Below are 17,138 nucleotides of genomic sequence, written 5' to 3' on the forward strand. Positions count from 1 at the left end.
ATTAATTTGCACCGGATTAGAGGAAGTCATTGGAGCATGGCTCCCCCCAGGGGTAGGCAGAGGAGTTTGTCCCGCTTGGGCTTGCAACAATTGTCTAGCCAAATCGTCTGTTCGTTCCTTAGAAACCACTAACTCCCTCCTTAGGGCATTTGTTTCCTGGCGCGCTGCGTTTACTTCTGCTCTCAAATCCCCGAGCAACTGGGCCAATTGGTCTGTGTCTGAAGTTTCCATTGCGCCTGGGCGGGAAATATGTGGTAAGGCTTCGCGTTCTGTAACGCTCACCTGGTTCCCTCGGAGGCGCGGGTCTTGACTGGGCGGTGAAACCGTCTTCAACGTTAGGCGTAGGATTCGTTTGGCTCCCGGATTTGGCCCCTTTCTCACTGAAAGTTTGACCTGAAGGGTGAGGTGTCTGCAAGTGGAAAATCAAGGTATTAGTGGCTGGAAGAGGGAGAAGTTCCAAGCCCCTCTCTCCCTCTCTCCCAGTGGTACTTGGTCGATTGTTGTGCTCACCTTAAATAGGTGAATGCTGGGCTCTCCATCCTGCGTCTTGTGCAGGGGCGCTGGGTCCAGTTACTTCACTGGATATGAGTTCAGCCTCTTGATTGCAGAGGGTAAGTTGAGAGCGATGCCGCTGTGTGCTGCACGAGCGTGACTTGTAAGTATTAAAGTTCCCTTTAGATTGCTCTCTTCAAATGTCTTATCTCCTTAATGTCTATGTCTTTTCCCTTTCAGATGCTGTCGGTGCCGAAGAAGATGCTCCCCCAGGTTCGTGGCAGAGAGCGTAACAAGAAGATGGTGAATACGAAGGCACGTAAGTAGAAAGGCTGCTCTAGGGCTGTAGAATGCACCTTAATGTCTCTTTTGTCTTTACAGGTGCCGGAATGCAGCGCGAGCAGAGTTGGAGCGAGCGTAACACAGGTAAGCAGTTTTGTAACTAAGCGTTACTAACCAATGTTCTTTGTCTTTGCAGGCCCAATGCCGGACGAGAAATGCAGAAAAAACGCCTTGAATGCTGCCGATGGATCGGGTAAGTTGAACCGCTAACTTTGCCTTTGCCTAACCCGTGCCTTTTGATTTGCAGGAGCTGCTGGAGACTGAAGATTGGTTCCCAGCAGGTAATTTTCGTATTCACAGGATCCGGAACTGAAGATTCGCTGGAGCTGACACGGTGAGCGTCCTGCTGCAGATGCAGAATAACGCGAAGCACGTTGCACCAATCGGCTGTGGTTTAAATAGTCCATAGGAGTGCTTAGGTGTCTTCTTCCACAGCCTCGCCCAGGCAAAAGAGTTCCTGCTTCCAGAAGGGGTCCAGCATCAATGATCCAGGGAGTGGTGCCTGCCCCACCCAGAAGGAAAAGTAGTCCCTGCCAGAAGAGAGTGAACCATCATCTTGCTGGTAAGTAAGCAGCATGGTCTGCTGCAGGTAGGTCCACCAAAGCACTTTCACACTTATTATGAGCCCGGCGCTTCCTGTGCCGGGACGGGTCCATGCTATGAGCCTGGCACCACCGGTGCCAGGACAAGGTCCAAAAGGTCCCTATTGGGACTTGCTGGTGCCGATAGTATATGTTATGAGCCTGCTTCCAAGGATGTTGGGTAGGTCCTGACTCTTTGGAAGCAGTGGTCATGACACATATTTAGATAATATATGGCGTGATTTGACGGATATGAGTGTCCCACAGGGGTTGCAGGATTTGAATGTCCTTGCCCGCTCAACAGACACTGCATCAAAAGTATATGAACATGTAGCAAAGGTATTTGAGTTTTATAGGGAGCTAGATTGGTTTCAGAAAGATGAGATGGATGAAAATGGACAGCAGGCTTCATATGGGCAGAAACAATTTCTTCCTCCATTGAAACCAATGAGTGAAGAAATGCGCATTTGCACAAGAGATAGGGAAAGGAAAGCCAGTGAGAAACCGCAACAGGTGATACTGATGTTCGAAGATAGAAAAGTGACTAAATTAAAAACTCTGGTACCCGAAAAGAGAATTATATGGGATAAGCTTGCAGCTTGCATGCAAGGGAAGTTAGCGGGTGCAACAAATTTTAACAGATTTGAGCAAGTATTTTCGGATTTTAGTGGTCAAGATTTAAGTACAGAGCCAGGAAAGAGGTTGTTTGTTGATACATTTGTGCGTGGATGTTTGCCTGAAATTCAATCACAGATTATGACTTCTGAGAGTGCATGGCAAGCGAAATCACAATCTGAAATGTTACACATGGCTCAGTATTATGAAAACAGGGATAATACAGAGAAGGAGAAGGTGAAAAAGAAGAAGGGAGACCTGAAAACTAGAGTGTTATTGCAGCAAATAGCTAGAGGAGCCAGAGGTGGGAATACACAGTTCAGAGGCCAATTTACAGCACAGGGTGGTGCACAACTGGGTCCCGTAAACATACCAATGTGTGCATATTGTAGACAGGAGGGTAATTGGCGAGCACAATGCCTGATCCTTCAGCAGCCATCAAATAGCCCATATGGTGCCATGGGTAGACGATCTAGAGGCCGTCCTGGGATAGGGGATCCTAGTAGAAATCAGTTTGCACAGGATCAACAGGCACCAACACAAGATAATCAGCAACAGCATGTTAATAGGGGGAATATTTTTGATAATCCTTCGAATGTCTATTTTTCTGAAGACTTTACATCTGACGATATACTGTTCCGTTAGGACGGCCCGAAGCAGGGTCTGGAACCGGTACCCTTTCCTGTCGATCAGAAAGTGCCCTATGTTGAAATGAACATGGGCAATAGGGAGCATCTCTTCTTGATAGATACAGGAGCACAGACGTGTTCTATTGATCATCCACGGGTTCCAGATATTCCACTGTTAGGGCAGAGCAACATTTCTGTAGGGTTCTCAGGTATGCCAGTGGTTAGTCTGGTCTCTCAGCCGGTACTAAATTCACTGGGACCATTCACTGATATTTGTCCATTTCTATTGATGACAAATTGTGGGTAAAATTTGTTGGGATTGAATTTATTGAAGAAATTGAATGCTGCGATTTACTGTTCTCCCTATGGAGTGTACTTAACGATTTTGGGCCCAATAAACTTCCCTTCCTCAATTTTTATCTATGCCTTTACCAACTGAATTGAATAAGGTTCCCAAATGTTTATGGGCAGTTAATGACAATGACGTTGGAATTTTACAGGTTGAGCCAGTTAAAAATGGGTTGAAACCAGGTGTTAGATTGCCACGTATTCCACAGTATAATATTTCCGTCGAAGGTGAACAGGCCTTGAAGAGTATTGTCTCTGATTTCATACATCAAGGTGTAATTGAGGAAATTGATGGGAGCGTGTGCAATAGCCTGATTTTACCAGTCTACAAGAGAGGGGATAATGTGATTCCATTTCGTTTTATTATTGATTTGCATGCAATTAATAAGGTGGTTGCTCCACAGTTTCTGATTGTGCCCGATGTCACCACAATTCTGACTATGATTCCAACCATGGCTACACATTTTAGCGAATGTGGATTTGAAAAACGCTTTCTTTAGTATTCCTGTGCATCTTGACAGCAGATATTTATTTGCGTTCACCCTAGGGGGACGCTCATTCACATTCACTCGTGTGCCGCAAGGGTACACTGAGGGTACACTGAGGGTACACTGAGAGTCCAAGTATCTACAGTATGACGTTGAAAGGGTAGCTTGATATGCTTGAGTTACCTTCCACATGCACGTTGTTGCAATATGTAGATGATCTACTTCTAGCTGCTGATTCTGAAGATGCTTGCAAAGAGGGCACTGTGTTGCTGCTCATTCATTTAGCAGAGCATGGACATGAGGCTTCGTTGAAGAAATATCAGTATTGTCGACACAAGGTCACCTATCCAGCGGGTCTAGATGATGAGGGTTGTTGGGTGGATAATGAGAAAGACAGATGGATGCTACCCAACGCCTATGTCACTGCTATGGTCACCATGGTTCATGGCCTAAGATGCTAAAAATATTAGTCAACAGTTAGATCCTGTCTGGTATAACGTTAATATCCAGAGAACTGCTGAACCTTTGGTCCAGGATTGCATGATATGTTTGCAACATAACATTGGGAAGGGAACACCGACACCAGCCATTTTGGTCCCCCCTCCATGCCTTTCGAAGTGATTCATTTTGATTTCATTGAGATGGAACGTTGCCAAAATTATAAATATGTCTTAGTTGTGATTTGTGCCTTTAGCAAATGGGTTGAGGCTTTCCCACTAAAAGACGCCAGAGCACTGTCAATGGAAAAGACCATGCTTAAGGAACATCTCCCTAGGTTTGGTTTGCCAAGAGTAATTTGGTACAATAATGGCCCACATTTTATTGCTGCTGTCATCCTGCAAATTTGTGCAGGATTACAGATCGATAAATGTTTCCACTCGGCCAGACATGCTCAGAGTGCGGGCCTAGTGGAACGCCACAATGGTAACTTAAAGAATATAATCGATAAAGTGTGTGCACAGAGCAATCTGAAATGGCCTGATGCTTTGCCAATAGCCTTACTATTGATGCGGACGACCGCAAAGTCAAAGACAGGGCTCTCCCCTATGAGATTGTCATGTGGAGACCAGCCAATGTATGGAATGCTCCTAGACCAAAAAAATGGAGGCACATTGAATACACACTTTTGTCTGATTATTGTGACCAGTTGACTCAAAACTTGCATTTGATTCACCAACAGGTAAGATCAGCCCTCTGTGTAAAATACGAGGGTCCAAGTCATCGACTTCGACCTGGCGAGTGGGTCCTGTTGAAAGATTTTAAGAGAGGCACCTGTCTTGCACCTCGTTGGAAGGGGCCCTACCGTATCCTTTTGTCAAAAGACAATGGATCATGTGAATAGGATCCCTTTACCTCTGCCCCAAACCAATGATGTATTCTGTTTAGCAAGGATAGGAAAACCTAGATATATAAAGCCATCAACTTTATCAGGGTGATCTTGATCGGTATGCAAATTAAAGATTTAGTTTGTCTTTTCTTATTTGTGCAATGTATTATTTTAGATTTTTAGAATTGATTTTGAATTTATGAGCTACGGGAAAGTTGGAAAAAGAGACTAGAAGACGCTTAAGACCAATTGCAGCAGTATCGAATATCAAAAAATCATCAGCATAAGCAAGCCAAATTAGTTTGAAATTTTGGATGTCTGGGGTGGGTAATGCTGGCAAGATTTAATAGTCCCCAATATCACTCAACTAGAGCTTGAACAGGCAAGGTGCTAACACGCAACCCTGCCAGAAACCTCTATAAATTATTATAGCGCAGGAAAGTGTGCACTTGTGGTCTTAAAGTATCTGAATTTTAGAATTAGCATATAAACCAATAATCAGCCAAAGTAGGCAAGACGGAATACCCCATTTCTGCAGTTTTGTCCACAATAGGCTTTGATCGACTGCATTGAAGGCAGCAGAGAGGTCATTAGTGGAAAAAAAGGAATCATATTTCTACCACCATGCCTGATTAAGAATAGTTTTCAATATAAACCCATTTAGTGTGGAACCATGGTGATTGTGAAAGCCTGATTGCCACTGTGGAATTCTGTCAGATGGTGTAAAAGCATATCTGCAAATAGCTTACTGTTCGCATCCAAAATTGCAATCCGATGATAGTTTAAATGGTCAGACCGCTGGCCTCTTTTATATATTGGAAGTACATAAGCAGTTGACCAAGATTTGGGATAAGTACCACTTGCCACTATATTCCTAACGAGAGTACAAAAAATGGTTGCCCAAGTGTCCGGGACCCCTTTAAATAATATGTTTGAAAGATTATTGGGGCCCGGAACACGATAGGCACTAGTCTTACCAAGAGCTTCAAGAATGAAGTCTCTCTTAATGGGCATGTTTCAATTACACAACAAAGCAGTAGTTGATGGTGAATCCAGATTTAGGGTGGATCCTACATGAGCACTAAATAGATTAACATAATGAGAAACCCATTGTTGTTCTGAAACAGATGTAATTCTAAATTCCGGCTGGAAACCAGTTAGATCATTCATCAGCAACCAAAATGAACGCCATAATTTTTTCTTAGAATATGCAGCATCTTCTCTGCGTCTTGTTGATATCGTATAGCACGATTGCTCTTTACTCAATTAGTGTATGATTGTTTCACTTTTTTAATTTGGCCAATTTTAAAAGATGGTCTTATCACCCCATTTAATTTTAAAAATCAAAGTTTGCATGCATAGCTTTCTTCCGAAGAAGCCACATTGGTATCCATACCATGTGAATGTTTTTTTTTTAAGGGATTACCTCCCTTACAATAACGGAAAAGAGAATTGGAGAAGAGGTCATTCAAAAAGTCACCATATTTATCAACCCTGAATTATAATTATGTTTGTCTGGATAGTGGGGCACTCTTTTTACCTTTTTTAAAACAAACAATTGTTGCTGATGTGTGGAAGCAGAATACTTATGTAATTAAAATGGGCTTGCATCCCTCGAACATAACACTTGCCATGTTATGTTCTTCAGCTCACTGGACACACTAGACCATAGTAACATTGTCAAGGTTAACAGTGGCAGGATTTATGGGTGATGTAGGGCCTATGTTAGATAGGCTATTGGGCTGTAGTTGTGGTGTTTGTTGGGTTCAGGTTCTATAGCTCTTAAAGGCTCATATAGTCCATTGGAGATGTGACTACATATATTATATTTCTGTTTGCACAAAATGTAACTGAGTACAGTATGTGAAATACTTAACTTCGTGAAAAGTGCAGTGTGCATTTGAAAAGAAAAATATACAAAAAATACAGACACATTGGGCCTCATTACAAAGAGGGCGGTAAGGGGTTAACGGTGCAGGTAAAGGTGGCGGAGCCATTAACCCCTTACCGCCCTATTATGAGGTCCGCTCGCGGGACCCGCTCAAGACGCCTGGATTTACCAGACATCCTTAGCGGGTCCGGCGAGTGGCCCAGCCTGCTAACAATGGGCACGTCATTAACGGGCCCATTGCTAGCATGCTCCCCCTTCCCATTGAGCCCTATGGGGGCTAAAATGGGAATGGGGGTGGACTGGGTCTGGGTTCCCTGAATGGGGAAATACCAGGCTCCCCAAGGTCGGAATGGCCCGGTATTTCCCCATTCAGGGAACCAGGACCCGGGTTTGTGGCTAGCAATGCCCTTTTTAAGGGCATGGCTACCTCCAAACTCGTAATGAGGCCTATTATCCAATATAGCATTGCTGTTGAAAGTACATTATATGTGTGAGTCCTTCTGGAAGGCAAACCTCTTCTTGAAGCTAGGCATACTCTTCACCTCATCTAGTTGACCTTCTGTTGTTGTTGTGCTATGTGACTTGTGCAGACAGAGTTATGCTCTATATTTTCAATCATGGATCACGAATTTACAAAAAAGTAAATTTACTTTCTGTAAGAACTATTATTTCTGGTGAAAGAATAACTCACACATCTGGGTTGAATTGATAAAGATGTTACAAATTCCTAACGTGTTTCCCACACCTGGTTTCTCTGGTCCTGATTGTTGCACTATTGGATAATGGTACAATCCTCTGAATTGTCATCTATCTAGTCAGCTGCAGCAGGAATGTGTTCAAATTGTACCAATGTGCCTGTTCAGAATCTTTAACTACAGGAACAGTGTATTTGCGGATAAGTGCTGGCTCATCCTCAGCATTGCCAGGATTCCTAAATTGTTGGCTGACAGAGATTTCCTTCATTCTTTAATAATAGTCCCCACAACACTAAAACAAGGTTGGAGTTGACGCTGGTCGCACTCTGTCCTTTATTGCCATCTATTTTTTGTGTTGTCCACTGCTCCATTTAGCTGTACCAATATGGCAGGTTCCTGTTGTGTATGCTAAACTGTTCATTACCTGAGAGATACTTACCCTTCAAGCATTTCCTGTGTTATTCTTCTTGATAGAGAAAGCTGTCCAGAGCTGTGTGTCATTGTACAGAGAAATGACTTACAAAGTAGGCAAGAACAGAGAGTTGAGACAGTGCTTAGGTAAGGTGCCTTTATATAAAAGCATTATTTGATTGAATGACTTATACTTGATGGTGTAGCTGTAAAAGTGAGAACATGTACCTGGGACAGGGACTGGATGACATGACAATATTTTTAACCATTGACATCCAGAGGGGGCTCCTTCCATCACTATCTTGTAGAGATATTTGCTTGAGGGCTTAAGCGAAGGTATTCCAGTGGAGTGGGGCAAGTCAGGAAGAGTAGCTGAAGGAGACACGGAGGGGCAGGCCAATGAATCTGAAGAGATGAGGAGCAGAGAGTTTGAGAGAGAGAGTACTGAGAGTTGCAACGAGTGAGATAGTAGGAGCCGATACCATGGATGGATTTATAGAGGAGTAGTAGAGGTTTAAAGGGATAATGATTTAGTGATTTTGCTTGACCAGCCCTCCAGTGTGATTAATGTAGGTAGAGTGGAGGAGGATCTGAGAAGGTTGAAAAGGGAACATGTTGCACATTGGAGGACTTTGCTCAGGGGAATAAGTGCAGGGGGTAACTCCAAGATGCAGACCAGAACAGTAGTCCAGTATTCTGAGCAGAGGGGTAGAAATGGCTGTTTTAAATGAAGAAGAAATACTTGAACTTTTGTTGCTGTGTTCACTGATAACAGATGGATGAGACATTGTAGAGGCTGGTGAGTTCAACTGTCCGGGGTGTGTAGTGGCAGCTGCATGTTGGTGGTGTTGGTGATGGCACTGGGATTGTTCTAAATTGAGGTGGACGAGGAAGGCATTTCTACAATTCCTTTCCTGGCAAGTTGAAAGAGAGACATCTCCATTTCATACGGTTCAGAATCCATGCATTGCATCCTGCAATATAACCATTTGAAATTAGAAGCAGATAATTGAAATAGATAACACGGGTTTAAAATGGTGCTGAGCCAACTATGCATGTGTTAATATTGGCATTTGTTTCTTCCTAGTTGGAAATCTTCTTCTTCCATAATTGCCTGCCCCATGGTCTCATCCAGTATTTAGCACATGAACCAGAGAGATCACTTCAATGATCGTGGAGTTCTCCTTGCTGACAGCTTGTGTAGCATATCCTTATGTCACTGGAAGCTAGATGAGTAATTTCAAGACACACCATTGACTACAAATTACATACCCGGATGACCCAGCTTCTGCTTTTGTGCTGTTCAAAGAAGCGTGGATGCGTATATAGTGTTGAATTCCATCAGGAGTCAGTCTCCTGTATGAGTGTTCAACTGCTTAGCATCTTCCTGGTATTTTCCAGAACGTTTAAATGTCTACACATTCTGTGTCATAAGCTTGTTATGTTGCCTATCTGTTTTCTTTCATAAAGTACTTTACTATGAGGTTCAAGTAGTGCACAAAAGTGTTCAAGGCTATACACATTTAACATTGCATGTACAATGTATCTATCATTGTTACTAACCACAAAACCAATAGTCATCCATTTTGATGTATGCAATCGTAAAATCTTGCTGTTGAATACGTGTAGGTAAATAACTCTATTCTGGTGATTCAGGTTGGGCTCGACTTTTTAAGGTATTCATGTTAAGCGTCTAACAATTCATGCTGACGAAATGTTGCTTCAAACATGAGGTTGAAGAGATCTGACCTTCTCCTAGCAGCACATGTTCAAAACAAACACACTATAAAGTTAATGAAGTATGTCAGATGTTCAGAACCTCACCTGCCAGAGTTGCTCAAAGGAAGCAAAGTGTCTAAATGCCTGATGACTTGCATTTGGCTATTTCTTTAATTTATAATAAATAACTGTTTATAGCTGACGAAAAATCGAATCGTTAAAAAAGCACTTAGGGACTCATCACAAATTGGCCGGTATCCCGCCTGGGATAGCGGACAACTTCATTAGCGTTAGCGCCCACCCGTCTGACGGTATTACCGCCGGATTACGGGTTGGACGCTAACTGTTAGTCCCCATTTCCCAATGGGTCTATTGGGACCCAATGGGAAACGTTTGGCACAATTACTGTGCAATAATTCCACTGGTGGTAATTGCGCCAAAAATTTGCATTTTTCAGCATGATTACCACCGCCTATGTTCGGGATCTTCCAGCGTGTGAAGGCAATAGGGGAGTTTGTGCGGACCTAAAGTGGGATGTCATTATAAACGTGCCCTTTGAGGACTCAATGATGCTAGACAAGTCTTTTCTTTGTTTCTGCAGGATCTTGGGGGACGTGGGGGATATGCAAAACACAAGAAGAACAAGACACAGGAGCAATGAGTCATACAGAGACAAACATCTGGAGCAAGGAAGCGTGGGCTGCGTGGAACAACTCCTGAATCCTGCTCCCTTGCCAAAGGACAGTGGTAGATCTTCTTCAAGTTGCCACTGTACGTGTGGGTTTACCATACCTAAAAATATCATAAGTAGGGGCGAATTTAGCACACTCCCCAATATTGATTATTTGGTTTCTACATCATTCACGGCTCTCCACCTGGTACTACAGTCAATTATACGATTATATGACAATATCAAAGAAAGTGCACTGGCAAATACAGAGAAACGGTCGGAAATAGGAAACAATGTCAATTCTGTATTGTCCAGCATTACCAACCTGGAGAAGGATGTGAACGGGAGGCAAGTGTGCTGTGCCGGGATGCACCCACGAGGTCACTCCATAGTGCTCTAAAAGACCATAGGGGGAGCTAGACTTCTCTGGAGAAGTGGTAGATCTGGTAGAAAACCTGGGATATGTTGGCTCCAGCTACCCCCCTGAGTGTTGATACAATGTTTTTCATATCACAACAACTCAGTTATGTTAAGTAATCGGGGTGAGACAGGAATAGGGGCCTCTGAGGGGGATGATGGTCCAGAGCTGATTGAAGTTGAACCAAAAACATCTGAAGTCGAGCAAATGGGGATAGATGGCCAAGACACAGAAGACCCTGGGATTGCTTCTAGTTCATACCAACAATGGCAGCCCCACAGAGGGAGAAAAAAGAACGAACAAATGGCAAAACAACCTAAAAAGCCCAACATTCTCGCTGCAGTTAATCTTAACTGGCGCAATTCTTCAGAAAGCTTCATCAACAATCTATCAACAGCTGAAGAATCTATGGAACAAACTCAAGCTAATGTGAGGGTTACTCACCAGGGTAAATCAAGGAAAAACACCAATGAGGTTGGTCAAGGGCCTGTCTTAGTCCCCAATACATATAAATAAGACAGGACACACAAACAAACCCCCTCTTAGAACAACCCTACTCCACGGTCGGGGGTAGACCTAATCATATTAAATACACAAAGGAGGAAGGTAAAGAATAGTTCGAAAGCCATTGTCTTATTGGCCTAATAATAGAGGTAAATTCATCTGCCACAGAACAAACTGAAAAAATGAATGTCCTGCATACCCTCAGTATGTTATTAAATTACAATTCAATTTATTCCAAAAAATTATTGTCCTTTTAAAAAGAATTCATACATTTTATAAAAACATACAACCACCCATTTTTATCCCTTGGACAATCTTCAATTAAAGGAAATCACCTGTGTAAATCATAAATACCTAACATAACAGAATTCACAACATATAACCAAGACCTACATAAAGAATACATTTTTTAACATGTGTCTCAGAAAATAAAATCCCAACATGTATTTGTTCACAATTCATCTGGGGAGTTTTTATTAGAGAAGTGGATTCCTTCAACATCACTAGTACAAGGATCAAGCAGCAACTTCTTTCCAAAATGGGGGGTATCCTAAAAATCTAAAAACAAAAATGAAAAAACCTATATTAGTGGCCATGAGACAAATTCTCCCAAATAGGTACGCTGGCCTCTATCTTCATAAATTCAGAAAAGCAAGCTACCAAAACGGTTACAACATCAACTGAATTGTAAAATTCCAGAGACTATATACCTTTGATTGATTCTTAAGCCTCCTGCAACTGATTTCTTTAAATTCGTTGCCTTGTGCTTGAAACATCAAGCTCTTCAAATACAACGTTATGCTTGTGAATCGCAAAAAAACAAACAGATATCTGCAAAGAAACAAAGCCAACACACCTCAGTTATATCACGTGGTAAATCGACTAGACTAATACCTTTATAGCTGATTGAAATACAACACTAAATTACCTGGATAGTTTGTTATTTGGTGTCCACACCTTTAGTCTCCGTCCATAGATGGATTACATATTTGGATTGCTCCACACCTTGCCAATTAGTGCACACCACACTGAAATGACATAATAGATGAACAAATACGTCACTCCTCATAGCGTAATTCTCTATTAATACAACCCTAAGTATACCCATCTGGGCGTGAGATACCAATCTCGATCAATGCTACCAAAAAGCAAGTTCTCAATACTGGAGGACACGCCAATACTCATCCTGCACTAGCTCTTGTACATACGAGTAAACATGCTAGATAATCTACGTACAGCCGTATTCATGTTGCACATTAATAACATCACTTCTCTTACTCTCAGGCTAAATGCCACAGTATCAACGCGTAACGAGCACAGCCACAACGCACATTTACCTGAAACAGGAATTTCCAATGGAACGCGCTACGCCAGACCTACGCGCCGGTTCCGGATTCAACAGTATAAATAGAGTGAAAACAAACGATGGACTCTCATATACGACCAACATACTCAGCATATCGTGCGCCAAATTGAAAAGTGCTACGGAGCCTAAAACTATATAAATCAGCATATATATTGCGATATTCCTACATGCACGTCATAAATTAATGGATCCCCTTAATTTATATGGGAAGCACAGGACAAAAATAAGGGTGAAACGCAATGAGCTGTTCAACAGAGCATACATTAGGTAAAGTTATCACAATAGAGACAAGCCTCATAACCGGCAAGGCGCCCTGTTTAGGCATAGGCGTGGGAACATGGTGGTGTAATAAGAACAAGTCCAGAAAAGGTGGTGGGGTAGTACAAGACTGGTTTCAGGACGAAAAAAAGGGACGGCGATGGGGGCAGCTATGGCCCCTAACCTAGCTGACCTTTATGTTGAATTCTTTGAAAAAACTGTGATTTATCATGCAAATAATCCTTACAGAATCCATCTACGTAAGTGGTTGAGATATATAGATGATGTTTTCATTATTTGGGATGGCACTAAGGAGGAAGCCTCCACTTTTGTAGATTGGCTGAACACCCAAAATAGATATCTCAAATTCACCCAAGATATAAGTGGGGAAGAAATTAATTTTCTTGACATTACTATATTTCATCATCTGGGGGGTGCTGAGAGTAAGACTATTTAGCAAAGGTACTGATAAGAATGCCTTGTTAGACTATTCGAGTCATCATGCCAAACATATAAAATCCAATCTACCATTTGGACAGTTTATCAGGCTAAACAGAAACAGCAGTTTAAAACAAGATTATTGTAAAAGTGCGGAGATCTTGACCAACAGACTTACTGAGAAAGGCTATCCAGAACAGCTAAAGAGAACATCGGCCAAGAGAGCCTACAACAACAACCGTGAGGCCTTATTGGAAAAAAGAGAAAAGAATGATAACAAAACTGGAATAGTGTTTGTAAATACCTTTTCGAATCTTTCTTATAAGATCAAAAACATTGTGAATAAGACCTGGAAAAAAGTCTATAAGAACAAAGAAACTCCCCCCCACTTGTGGTGTTTAGAAGTGTCACAACTTTAACACAAATCGGAAAAAGGATACAGACTTATAAAGGATACAAGGTCAGCATCTACTTTCGGGAGCCCCTTCACTCTGGGATATCTTGGACTGTCACCAAGATGGTTCTGGAATATCTTGACCGCAATGCTACACAAGACTTTCCACCCAAGAGCGCAGCCTGTAGAAAGTACACTAAAACTAACAGGCCAGGGGCTTGAGTGAAAAGGCAGGCGCAGCGACAACAGAGCTAAGGGAACAAAGAGAAATGATAGTTCAGGATAGCAGTCAAAGAGCTACCAAAGTGCAGTGTTAGCCCACCCGTAATCAACCCTGTCTTACCTGCTTAGCCAGAAAGGAAGTTCAGTGTACCTATGGAAGTCCAGCAGGGTGATGACCAGATGAGGAAGGAAGAAAGTCTCAGTTGAATGAAGTCTGTGCAATGATCCACCTAACCCGAACGGCACGAGAGCGCAACTAAATGTAGTCCAAAAAATCCCCAAGAATAACAGCAAAGCGTCCCCGCGTGAGAATAGCCAATCCAAGAAGTGACCACGATAAACAGGAGAGCGTCCGTTTAATCACTTCGGCATGTAGAGCGTTGTTTTCTTGTGATGCAGGCAGCGTTATTGAGCAATCCAAAAAAGGTATGTCTCGTGGTGTATGTAATACGTGGTAGTAAAGGAAGTCAGAAAACCCATGCAGGTATAGTAGCCAGTAGAGAGAAAGAAATGTAAACAGAAGTCTAGTTTAGGTTTTCCTTAATAACCTGCCATGCGTTACACTGGAGGTTAGCAAGGTCCAAACACCACAACAAATGGGAGCAGGAGGAACACAAATCCGTTTAGAATGCCAAAAGTTTGATTACCAAGGGGAACAGCCGAGGGGTCTAGAGCCAGAAATCGTAAGGAAAAACGTTGGGAAAGGTCCTTAAAGCAAAGCCGGGTTTGTAATAACACAGGAATCAGAATAACAGGGATTCAAGCACTCGAACTGATTACTCAGTTTTAGGAGCACCCGTTACAGGGACAAGCCGTGCTAAGTATTGGCCTCTGGTCCAGAACGTGAGGCACCTTGCGGGTGGATCACGTGATCGCGAACAGATGGAATTCTGGACCTTGTAGTGCGGCGTGTCCCCCGGGCTGTAAACAGTCGCCAGGGCAGTTTCCACCTGGAAATAAACGCCCGCGGGCTTCCGGAAACTGGGATGCGGGGCATGACAGTACCCCCCCACAAAGGGCGACCACCCCTGCGGGCACGCAACCTTTCCAACCAAAAGGCCCTCAGGAGTCGGGGTGCATGCAGATTCGAGGCCGGTTCCCAAATCCTATCCTCGGGACCGTAACCCTTCCAATCAATCAGGTAGGAACGTACTCCGTGACGCAGACGGGTGTCCAGTATAGCATGCACTTCATATTCGTCTTCACCCTGTACAATGATTGGAGCAGGGGCAACAGAAAGCCGAGTGCCTGGCACAAAAGGACGGAGCAGGGACACGTGGAAAACAGGGTGAATCCGCCAATGGGACGGAATGTCCAAATGGACAGTAACAGGATTGAGACAAGAAAGTACCTTGTATGGGCCTACATAGCGGGGCACAAGCTTCCGTTTACCCCGAATATTGAGATGCTTAGTTGCAAGCCAGGCACGGTCACCCGGTGCATAAGATGGGGCAGGTGAACGATGTTTATCCGCTTGCGCCTTAGTCCGAGACTGCGCAGCCTGTAGATGAGTTACAACCGAATCGCGTATAGCAACTAGTGTATCCCTTGTGGTTTTTGCAGCAGGGATTTGGTTCAAGGAAGGCAGTACAGGTGGAAGAATCCTTGGGTGTAATCCATACCAGGCATAAAACGGGGAACATCCTATTGAAGTATGTCGGGATTTGTTATAAGCAAATTCCCCGGTTCCCAGAACGGACAACCAGTAGGTCTGATGTTGCAAGCACAGGCAACGAAGATATTGTTCCATGGTGCCATTGGTGCGTTCGGTTTGTCAGTCCGTTTGAGGATGATAGGATGACGAAAGCCGTGCATCAATGCCCAAAGAATGGGTAAGGGCTTTCCAAAACCGCGAAGTAAACTGAGTACCCCGATTGGATATCATGATTGTAGGTAGGCCAAAAAAACGCACCACATGATCAAAAAACAGAGTAGCCAATGATGGGGCGGTAGGTATACCCGAACATGGTATAAATCGTGCCATTTTTGTGAAAACGTCCACCACCACAAGCACTGTTGACATCCCCCTAATCAAGGGCAGTTCCACCACAAAGTCGAGCGTAACCGTATGCCAAGGATGTGGTGGTAGGGGCATGTTCATCAATAGACCGAAGGGTCTCCCTGATTGCCTCTTACATTGTACACACACGCACACTTAGATACATATGATGCGGTATCCTTCTTCATACCCGGCTACCAGCACCATCGATGTAGTAGGTCATAGGTTTTAAGCTGACCTGGGTGCGCAGCTAACGGGGTATCATGTGCCCACTCCAAAGCCTTCCGTCTAGTTTGGTTATCAGGTAGGTACAAAAGGCCACGAACATAAGGAAGACCTGTGACAATCTGGGAACCCAATGTGTCAAGAAAAGAGGTGTGGTCCTTGGCCCACTGCCGAACTCGATCAAGGAGTGAGGGGGAGACCGAACAAACACAAACAACAGAACCAGAAGGTAGTATAGGGGTAACCGATTCCCGGGTGTCAAAATCAAGACCGACACGGGACAAGGCGTCCGCCTTTCCATGTAGAGGTCCAGGGCGGTATGTAACTGTGAAGTCAAATAACATGAAGAATAAATGCCAACGTATTTGTCGAGCATTGGTACATTTTGCATGTGAAAGAGCCTGGAGATTCCGATGGTCGGTGTACACAGTTACTGGATGTCGAGCTCCTAGCAGGTGGTGTCTCTACTCCTTAAAAGATGCTTGAATTGCCAAGAGTTCCCTCTCCATAACAGTGTAGTTGCGTTCAGCCGATGACAGTTTTCGGGAGAAATAGGCCACCGGATGCAGTTTTTGTGTAGCGGGGCAGACCTGTGACAGAATGGCCCCCACCGCTATGGCGGAGGCGTCAGCTTCCACTATAAAAGGAAGAGAAGGGTTCGGGTGCTGCAGGACAGAAGCTGTAGTAAAAGCCTCTTTTAATGTCTCAAAGGCAGACTGCGCTTCGGAATCCCAAAGGAATGGGATCTTGGGGCTGGTGAGGCGGGTCAGGGGCACTACTATCTCAGAGAACAAGGCAATAAAGCGCCTATAAAAATTTGAAAAACCCAAAAAAGACTGGAGTGCCTTTACAAAGTCGGGGGCCGGCCAGTCCATTACTGCTTTAACCTTAGAAGTACACATGAGCACCCCTTTCGCAGATATCTGAAACCCCAAGAATTCAACCGAAGATGTATGAAACACACATTTTTCCAACTTGGCATAAAGGGAGTGTGCACGCAAACGCTGCAGTACAGAGCAAACATGTTGGATATGTTGAATGAGTGAATCCGATAATATCAGGATATCGTCTAAGTAGATCACCACATAGCAATACAGTATGTCTCC

The sequence above is a fragment of the Ambystoma mexicanum genome, chromosome 4p (assembly GCF_040938575.1).
Source record: "Ambystoma mexicanum isolate Mex_15411 chromosome 4p, UKY_AmexF1_1, whole genome shotgun sequence".
NCBI lineage: Eukaryota > Metazoa > Chordata > Amphibia > Caudata > Ambystomatidae > Ambystoma > Ambystoma mexicanum.